Here is an 11,521-nt window from a genome sequence, read left to right as displayed (position 1 = left end):
AAATAAATGAATGACAAAAATCAATTCGCAACAATTCATTTGTGCAACAATTCATTTGTGCCCTCAACACATGTTGCACGTTGTAAGTTTAGACAAACACGAGAGGTTCTACTTACAAACACAACATTAGAAAGAGCGGAGTCATGACGAGAGCCAAGAGAAAAATGCATTTATAGTACTCATCAAGAGCTTTCATTTGATACAAAAATGTAGAGCATTTGCGCACGTGCTTTCGTCCTCAACAAATGTTGCACGCTGTAAGCGTAGACAAACACGAGACTATACGATGTTGTACATACAAACACAACCAGGACTGCCAATAAAATCATAATCGACACATTAATCTTAAAACTCGTCAAAAATCGGTAAAATAAATAATATTAAAATAAAAAATGAAAACAAAGCAAAATTCCGGAAATTACCATTAACATGCATAACTATACATTTCACATTAAGTTTTTATAAAAATAACACAAAAAAAACATTTATTTAGTTACCAATTCCGTAACATTTTTTTGTTTCAAATAGATTAAAAACAGATTAAGAATTAGTAAAATCAACCAAATTTCCTCGATAAAAATGCTAAATCCATTCTAGAAAACATATTATTTTTTGAGTCCAAAATCATCAAATCCAAAATTGCCGGCTAAATTGGCATCCTTGAACACCACATTAGAAAATATAGAGCGGAATCATGACGAGAGTCAAGAGAGAAATGCGTTTATAGCTTTCTCTTAATACAAAAAAGTAGAGCATTTGCGCGCTTGATTTTGTACTCCTTAACAAATGTTGCAGGTTGCAACTTGTGCCAAACACGAATCTATATGATGTTCTACTTACAAACACAACATTAGCAAGAGTGGACTCATGACAAAAGCCAAGAGAGAAATGTATTTATAGTACTGAGCTTTCAGTTTTATTCAGTTTTCAGTTTTCAGTTTTATTTCAAATTGTGGCAAATAAATTAAAAAAAAATTAACAAAAACCTACATTTCTGGGATGTTTTAGAAAATAAAAACTACTTGCATTTGTAGTACTCGTCAAGAGCTTTCATTTGATACCAAAAAATCTAGAGCAGGTTTTGCACAGTGGGCACGGGTGTCCTATATTGTAACTTCGTGCAAACTAAGTTTCTTTTTGATAAAAATCGATATTTCTGTGATGCTTTCGAATATAACAACCACTTGGATTTATAGTACTCATCAAGAGCTTTCATTTGATAGCAAAAAATCTAGAGCAGGTATTGCACAGTGGGCCCGCGTGCACTATATGTTAAATTCTGACATATTAATTATATTTTTGATAAAAATCGATATTTCTATGATGCTTTCGAACATGAGAACCACTTGCGTTTATAGTACTCGTGAAGAGCTTTCATTTGATACCAAAAAATCTAGAGCAGGTTTTGCACAGTGGGCGCTGGTGCGATATTTTCTAAAATTTCGCAAATTAATTTTACTTTTGCTTAAAACAATTTTTTTTGGGAAACTTTCGAAAATAAAAACCACTTGCATTTATAGTACTCATCAAGAGTTTTCATTTGATACCAAACACTGTAGAGCAGGTGTTGCACAGTGGGCCAATGTGCACTTTTTTTGAAATTCTAAAAAAGTAATTTTCTTTTTTATAAAAATCGATATTTTTATGATGCTTTCGAATATAACAACCACTTGGAATTATAGTACTCATCAAGAGCTTTCATTTGATACCAAAAAATCTAGAGCAGGTATTGCAGAGTGGGCCCGCGTGCACTATATTTTAAATTCTGACATATTAATTATATTTTTGATAAAAATCGATATTTCTATGATGCTTTCGAACATGAGAACCACTTGCGTTTATAGTACTCGTGAAGAGCTTTCATTTGATACCAAAAAATCTAGAGCAGGTTTTGCACAGTGGGCGCTGGTGCGATATTTTCTAAAATTTCGCAAATTAATTTTACTTTTGCTTAAAACAATTTTTTTTTTTGGGAAACTTTCGAAAATAAAAACTACTTGCATTTATAGTACTCATCAAGAGTTTTCATTTGATACCAAACACTGTAGAGCAGGTGTTGCACAGTGGGCCAATGTGCACTTTTTTTGAAATTCTAAAAAAGTAATTTTCTTTTTTATAAAAATCGATATTTTTATGATGCTTTCGAACATGCCAACCACTTGCGTTTATAGTACTCGTCAAGAGCTTTCATTTGATACCAAAAAATCTAGAGCAGGTATTGCACAGTGGGCGTAGTTTAACTTTATTTCAAGTTGGACAAACTGACTTTTAAAATATAGCTGCAAAACTAATATTTATGGGACGCTTTCGAACATGACAACAACTTGCATTTATAGTACTTGTCAAGATCTTTCGTTTAATACCAAAATATTTTGCGCAAATATGTTGGAAAGTGCTGAATTTCATTAAATATTTTATCTCCCCAAATTGTAATTAACCCATTAGGTGCGCAGGCAAAAACTACCTGGTTTGTGTCTCGACTAGTTAAATTTACAATTTATCTTCACGCACATCGCTTTTCAATCCTTTTTTTTCACTACCACAACGTTATATCACTGGTAAGAAAACCCTAAAACCACTCAACTAATACATCTAGAATTTGCTTCCCGTGCTAATTCTACCTATATTCGTCTACATTTTTTTCCGTTCCATATTTCGAAAATTGGATTGAGTTATACCTTTGGGTACAATCTTTTGGGAACCAGATTCACCAGCTTCCATTTCCAATTTATCCTGAAAGAAAACTAAATATTCCTGTCCAATTTAATTCCACGGCTGTAAAGGTAAAATTCATCCGAACGAAAGAGAAGGAGAATTTCAGTGAGTACCATACCATTTTGTGTGTTAAAGGAAAAGTGCTCTTTAAAATTTTCATAAGAAAAATCAATAAAAAGTCCGTCAGAATCTCAAACCTCTTTCCCAACTTTCTATTGCTTTCCATTATTTAATTTCATGTTTCAATAAAATTCAATCATCGTTTCAATAAGTGCTTTGTGTCAGAAATCCAAGATTTAGGTTATCCACACTTAAACTTCTCCTCTGTTAAAGTTCACCTTGGAAAAAGTGAGTTTTGTCGTATAAAGAATAAGGAAAGGAGAATAAAACCGAAAAAAATCATTAAAAATCACATGTAAAATTGCTCAAGGTTTTGTTCGTTACTTCATTTACATATAATCTATATAGATCATATTGTCCGCACCCACCAAATTTTAAATTTCCCTAACTCAAATTCTAGCAGTTCCCCTTTTTAATTTTTCTCTAGCATATCTCCTCTGGTCGCGCAGTGTTCGGTTCAAATTCCCCACATGCATTTCCCCTTCGATACTTTTTGGTGTTAAAACTGCTATATAAACATGCAGTAGGTATAACATCTCCGCAAACAATTGCCCAATCAGTGAGATACAAAAATTGCTACTCCACTACGCGTATGCTAGCTACAGCTTCAAGCGAGAAGGGTCATACGCTATCACTACACAGCAATAGACTTCCCCTCCACGGAGAACATATGTATCACAGTTTATTCGTTTCCCCTTAACTTGTTGCTCACTGGGATATTTATAAGTGGCTCTCTTGATCCGTATGATACTTCAATCTCTCGCAAATTCCCCTTCCATACTTCTGGTAGTAACTATAGCAGCGTGGTTAATCTCATTAAGTAATACCGAGAGAATGATAATATCACGTTTTTTGTGAAGGCGATGGGAAAAATTAATTTACGTATTTATTAAAAAAAGGAAAAAAAATAACAATATAAATCCGGAGAAGTTCGTGATACTCGCGCAAAGTAAATAGAGGAGAAATGCAACAAATTTGACGGTTTGTGAATACTTTGCAGTGAAATAGAAAACACGGGCCAAATTTACTGTATAACTGGATCATAAGGCACGAATTATCAGTGAGAAACAAAAAAGAAACTGCATTAAATTTTGTTTAACTTTTTCTTTTCGTTTATTTATTGTAAAAATCATTGGTCCCGAATTTTAACATAAATTATCTGCTTTGAAAAGTGCCAGGGAGTGTAAAGTGAATGTATAAGGAGTGAGTTCTTTCAACAAATCTGCTGATATAATTCCCAAGATATTAGTCTGACTAGCAAGATCGTGCTGTGAAAATTTGACTTGTCGCGGACGCAATATACGCAATTGTTTTATAAAGGCATTTTTGTTTGCCGTGGTTCCCAAATTGTTATACGAGGGGTCTCCTTGTCGGCATCTGAAGAGAAATTATCAAGCTATGTCTGTTACTATTCATGTATGGTAGTTTGCTCCCTTCTTATACTGTGTAATTCCCAGAATTGAAAGTAAATTTGGTAATGGAAACTTGTGACAATTTCTAATATTTTTATATCTTTCGATTTTGGGTTGCTTTGAAATTTTACTACGTAACAGTTTCTAGCCAAAACCAAAGGGAAAAAATATATTTCGAAATTTGTATACATAATCCCTAATTCCGACTTGGATGTAAATCGTTTTTATCGTGTGTGGCATATATGAATTTCTAAAGAACAAACATGGAGAGAAAGGGAGACATGAACTCATAATGGTCTATTAACTGAAATTGTCTGGCTAAAATTCGAGTTTGAAACTCAAAGGAAAACTATTTCGAAAGAGCTAATTATAATTTAAAATTTTTGTGGAAGATTTGACACCTAATTTATTTACTCCTTATCCGCAATTGCTTATGTCATTATTGTTCATTCTCGAATTCTTTTTTTGCGAATGAAATTTCATATTTAACACCTGACCTACTCCAAAAGACCCGTCCATTGTAAGGTTTCACTTCGCCAAATGGAATAATATTTCCACATTTTGTTTATTCAGTTTTCAGGAAAATTTCCGATCCGAATTCAAGTGAACCAATTAAATTTCCAAAGTTATTAGCTTGTGCGAGTGCGATAGAATCAATTTCGTGTGTGGCACTCAAAGGAAAAAGAGTCCGGAAATCTCGATTGAGGCTTCGATATATAGTTTGTTTGTTTTCGGCTCTCGTTTCTAATTGTCTATGTCGTTACTATTGACTCGCAAACTTTTCGTTTCCTAGCTAAAATTGATATACAAAATATAAGAAAAATTCCAATACGTCCGTCCGACATTAAGATTTTATTTCATATTTTATTTAAAAATGATAAAATATTTCTAGAATTAATATTTTAATCGTGAATTCCAAATTTCACCAAAAAAATTCCATTTTCTTTTTAAATTAAAATAAAATCGTTGTATATATATATTGTTTTTTTTTTCGTTATTACCACAATAGCCAATTATTATTTTAAAATATACTTCCGAGTTATTTCATAATTGTCATCGAACATCAAAAATATCCTTTAATATTGTTAAACTTTGTTACAATTTTCGTATTACAAGGGAGCTTAGTTATAATTGTCGATTTTAAATAAGAGAAACAAGTTCTCCGGTCTTCGTATATATTTCCCACACAATTTTTTTTATAATTCTATTCCAAAACTTCTCCTATATCTTCGTTTATTTTTGAGGTTTCATCTTGTCATTACTTGTTTCTAGCCAGAAATGTCCGCTATAACCAAATTCACACAAATTTCGGATTCGTTGATTATATTTAATGCTGAAATTTGTGGTGAATCTCTTAAAACGTTTTCGATCCACTCCTTAGAAGTTCACAGGGAGGAACTTCGGGACATTTGGCGACAAGTTAAGCCTCAATACGAAGAAAGTGTGCAAGAACTGATGGCTTCTTCAGACGAGGATGCCAAAACCGATCTTGAAACAATTAGAGCACGACAGCGAACTACTTATCTGACTTATGTGGAATATATGTCCAGAATAGGCGAGGCGATTGAATCCCAGCAATCCTTGCAATCAATTTCCAAATCATCTTCAGTCCGACATGAGACATCCACTTGTTTTTCATATGTTTCGATATAAACAAAATGTGTTTCGGGCACAATTTTTAAACACAATATATTTAAGTGCAAACATGTAATGTTCTCAAACTAACACTAAATGTTTGGAACACATATGTTAATATGTTAGAATATATTATGTTTGGGGCATGCATGTTTCATAAAAATTATATGTGTGAATGTAAACATATATAAATTTACAAATTTCGAGTAAACATATATATGTTGTGATATTTTATTCAGAGAGCGAAAGAGAGAGGGAGAGAGTATAGAGAAAGAAATAGAGATAAAAACCGGGAGGGTTGACGAAAGATATCAAATTAACACAGCGAGAGAATCGAAAGAGAGCAATTTCTGTGAAACCGCTTATATGTTGTTTCGGAAACTGCTTTATGATAAGGCCAAAAATTTTATACGCTTAAGTCTAAATATTATTTAATTTAAGTCTAAATATTATTTAATTTGTGTATATTATAAAATTATTTATGTATGTTTATACTCGACCCCACGTTCTTCCTTTGTTAGAGTTTTTGAATTCCTTCCAAAATATCAAACTTTTATACCAAAACCAGTTTTTTATTACAAAATTGTTATTTTTGCAATAAAAAAATAATATTTTATCCAAAAGCTCAGCCCATTTCGTTTATATCAAGCACTGTTTCTGACTGTAAATCTTTAATAACCCACATTTCGAAGTTTCATTATAAAAATTTAATATAGTATAAATATAAATGCGTAAATTAAAAAAAAAAAAAACAATTGGTGTTTGGTCGGAGCAGGGATTGAACCCACGACCCTTTGCATGTACGGCAGACATGCTAACCACTGCTCCACGTTGCCAACACATGTATGTTTCTGTTAAATAATGTTATGTTTGCATGGGCTCGTGGGCGCTGCAAACTATGCTATATAAATGTAACTTATAACGATAATTGTCTTCTGGTGACTATAACAGCTACGTAGCTCAGTGGTAGTGTGTTGGCTTACAAACTGTATGGTCCTCGGTTCGATTCTCCGTCCAGGCGAAAGGTAAAATTTAAAAAAATTATAAAATTGAATAATTTCTTCAACATTATTTGTATTACAGAAAAAGGTGCCAAGAACTAAAAAACTTCGTGGAAGTGAAAATTATATTAGGGAATGAGCACAATCTTCTTTGGGGAAAATTCTTCCAAGCATATAATATTTTTGGCTCAAAATGCTTCCAAAAATAGAATATGTTCACATAAAACAAACATATTAATGTTTCGGCAGTATCCAATAATATATGTGCTTCCTGCAAAATATGTTTGGAACATATGTTAGAGAGGCGATTTTTTTTGAGGGTGCATCTTCCTCCATGCGATACAGAATTATTTCATGGTGATTACCTTTCTTGGCCATCGCTTAGAGACCTTTTTACGGCTATATATATCCGAAATTCACGATTATCTCCTGTTGAAAAGCTTTTTCACCTAAACAATAAAACAAGAAATGAGACTCGAAAGTTGTTCGAAAGGCTCCTTTGACCAATGAAGGTTTTGACATCGCATGGAAGGCTCTCCAAGTCCGTTATGAAAACAAAAGGTTATTAGTTAATAGTCAGCTAAAGGTCCTATTCAATTTAAAGAAAATTCCCTTAGAGTCTGGGGATTCCATAAAGTCAATCCAGAATACCATTAATGGAATTATATCGGCCTTAAAGTTGTACAATATAGATATTCAAAGGTGGGATTCGATATTCGTTTATCTGTGTTGCACCAAGCTTCCAGAAACCACATTGTCCTTATGGGAACAATCTGTGGATAACAAAACAGAATGTCCTTCTTGGAGAGAGCTCGATGAATTTCTAACTCGTCGGTATCAGACATTGGAGACAGTTTCTGATCTAAGTGATAATCCGCCTAATTCTCAGCCAAACAATTTTCCCAAAAATGTGTCAAAAGTGACCACTCCAAAGGTCTCCATTCCAAAACGAGTGAATTCTTATCAAAATAGCCTTGCAGTTCCTTTATGCAAACTTTGTCCAGATCAATCACACACCATTCGACTTTGTCCGAAATTCGTTAACATGTGTTTCAATGACAGAATGAGCTGAATAAAGAAATACAAACTTTGAACTGTTTCGCAAAGAATCATGCGGTGAGGGATTGCAAAAGCGCTTTTAATTGTCTCAAGTGTAAGCGACGACATCATACGCTATTGTGTACATCCTCAACTGATCCACAAACCGACTCCGTTTCCGCATCGACATCCGGTTCTTCCGTTCAAGCTATACAGTCCACTTCCGAATCCTCTTACCAAAACGGGGAAGAATCTGTTCAGTCTTTTGCGACTACAAGTTCTCGACAAGTGCTGCTAGGGACTGCTATTATACACGTTCTACACAAAGGCGATATTTTTAAGGCAAGAGCATTATTCGATTCGGGCTCTGAGGCCTCCTTCATTTCCGAGCATTTCTTCCAACTTCTCCAGCTCAATGCCAACAAAATATCGGCCCATATTTCTGGTCTCAACGGTTCCATTTCAGCACGTTCTCAAAAAATATGCCATCTGTGTATAAGCTCTCCAATTAACTCCCAAATTTCTATTAACACTACTGCCATTGTACTTCCACAACTCACCTCTTCTTTACCAACATTTTCGACAAACATGGAAGAAGAGGAGGCACGCTCAAAATAAACCCAGCCATGTGAATTCAAATCGATGATTTGACAGTGGCATAGGAAAAGAGATATGTTTGTTTCGAATTTATTTCGGCACAAGCCGGCTATCAATGTAATCAATCAATGCTGCAAGTAGAGGATGCTGATGAGGAATGTGGTAATTCCGAAACGTGCGTCCATCCAACCATCTTGCAGTCTATAGGGCTTTGCCCAAATAAATTTGACAAACATTCTTTTCCTCTGTTGGTTAAGCTACTCTTGTAGTTTAGTCAATGTATGGTTTTAAGCTGAAATAAAAAACAACAACAATGCTTAAAGAACAAAACCAACAATAACAAAACAAAACAAATGGAAAAAGAAGAGGAGGCACGCTCAAAATAAACCCAGCCATGTGAATTCAAATCGATGATTTGACAGTGGCATAGGAAAAGAGATATGTTTGTTTCGAATTTATTTCGGCACAAGCCGGCTATCAATGTAAAACCTTTTTTCGGAGGGTTCAAGTGTGGTTTTTGTTGGGTTTAATAAACTGCCTGAATTTATTCTGATAATTGGATGATAGTTTTGCTGCAAGTAGAGGATGCTGATGAGGAATGTGGTAATTCCGAAACGTGCGTCCATCCAACCATCTTGCAGTCTATAGGGCTTTGCCCAAATAAATTTGACAAACATTCTTTTCCTCTGTTGGTTAAGCTACTCTTGTAGTTTAGTCAATGTATGGTTTTAAGCTGAAATAAAAAACAACAACAATGCTTAAAGAACAAAACCAACAATAACAAAACAAAACAAATGGAAAAAGAAGAGGAGGCACGCTCAAAATAAACCCAGCCATGTGAATTCAAATCGATGATTTGACAGTGGCATAGGAAAAGAGATATGTTTGTTTCGAATTTATTTCGGCACAAGCCGGCTATCAATGTAAAACCTTTTTTCGGAGGGTTCAAGTGTGGTTTTTGTTGGGTTTAATAAACTGCCTGAATTTATTCTGATAATTGGATGATAGTTTTGCTGCAAGTAGAGGATGCTGATGAGGAATGTGGTAATTCCGAAACGTGCGTCCATCCAACCATCTTGCAGTCTATAGGGCTTTGCCCAAATAAATTTGACAAACATTCTTTTCCTCTGTTGGTTAAGCTACTCTTGTAGTTTAGTCAATGTATGGTTTTAAGCTGAAATAAAAAACAACAACAAACATGGAAATGTTTACCCAGCTGCCAAATATCGAATTAGCTGATCCAGAGTTTTTTAAAACATCTTACATCGATGTTCTAATTGGCGCCGATCTCATTCCACAAGTCATGCTTGACGGAATAAAACGGCAAGTTTGTGGGTCCCTTATGGCCCAACAAACGATATTTGGTTGGATTTTGACTCAAACTAACACTAAATGTTTGGAACACATATGTTAATATGTTAGAATATATTATGTTTGGGGCATGCATGTTTCATAAAAATTATATGTGTGAATGTAAACATATATAAATTTACAAATTTCGAGTAAACATATATATGTTGTGATATTTTATTCAGAGAGCGAAAGAGAGAGGGAGAGAGTATAGAGAAAGAAATAGAGATAAAAACCGGGAGGGTTGACGAAAGATATCAAATTAACACAGCGAGAGAATCGAAAGAGAGCAATTTCTGTGAAACCGCTTATATGTTGTTTCGGAAACTGCTTTATGATAAGGCCAAAAATTTTATACGCTTAAGTCTAAATATTATTTAATTTAAGTCTAAATATTATTTAATTTGTGTATATTATAAAATTATTTATGTATGTTTATACTCGACCCCACGTTCTTCCTTTGTTAGAGTTTTTGAATTCCTTCCAAAATATCAAACTTTTATACCAAAACCAGTTTTTTATTACAAAATTGTTATTTTTGCAATAAAAAAATAATATTTTATCCAAAAGCTCAGCCCATTTCGTTTATATCAAGCACTGTTTCTGACTGTAAATCTTTAATAACCCACATTTCGAAGTTTCATTATAAAAATTTAATATAGTATAAATATAAATGCGTAAATTAAAAAAAAAAAAAACAATTGGTGTTTGGTCGGAGCAGGGATTGAACCCATAGGGCTTTGCCCAAATAAATTTGACAAACATTCTTTTCCTCTGTTGGTTAAGCTACTCTTGTAGTTTAGTCAATGTATGGTTTTAAGCTGAAATAAAAAACAACAACAATGCTTAAAGAACAAAACCAACAATAACAAAACAAAACAAATGGAAAAAGAAGAGGAGGCACGCTCAAAATAAACCCAGCCATGTGAATTCAAATCGATGATTTGACAGTGGCATAGGAAAAGAGATATGTTTGTTTCGAATTTATTTCGGCACAAGCCGGCTATCAATGTAAAACCTTTTTTCGGAGGGTTCAAGTGTGGTTTTTGTTGGGTTTAATAAACTGCCTGAATTTATTCTGATAATTGGTTGATAGTTTTGCTGCAAGTAGAGGATGCTGATGAGGAATGTGGTAATTCCGAAACGTGCGTCCATCCAACCATCTTGCAGTCTATAGGGCTTTGCCCAAATAAATTTGACAAACATTCTTTTCCTCTGTTGGTTAAGCTACTCTTGTAGTTTAGTCAATGTATGGTTTTAAGCTGAAATAAAAAACAACAACAAACATGGAAATGTTTACCCAGCTGCCAAATATCGAATTAGCTGATCCAGAGTTTTTTAAAACATCTTACATCGATGTTCTAATTGGCGCCGATCTCATTCCACAAGTCATGCTTGACGGAATAAAACGGCAAGTTTGTGGGTCCCTTATGGCCCAACAAACGATATTTGGTTGGATTTTGACTGGTCCAATTCCAATTGAATCCGAAAATATTTCGTCTTTTCGAACAACCGTTTCCTATTTCAATGAATTGGCTTTGGACAAACAAATTTCTAAATTTTTTGAGGTGGAAGATCTTCCTAAGAGGAAGTATATGTCCGAAGCAGATAGGTTTTGTGAGGACTTATATTCCCATACAACAGAAAGGGATC

Source organism: Haematobia irritans, chromosome 2 (genome assembly GCF_050003625.1).
Source record: "Haematobia irritans isolate KBUSLIRL chromosome 2, ASM5000362v1, whole genome shotgun sequence".
Lineage (NCBI taxonomy): Eukaryota > Metazoa > Arthropoda > Insecta > Diptera > Muscidae > Haematobia > Haematobia irritans.
This window is presented reverse-complemented; position numbering follows the sequence as displayed.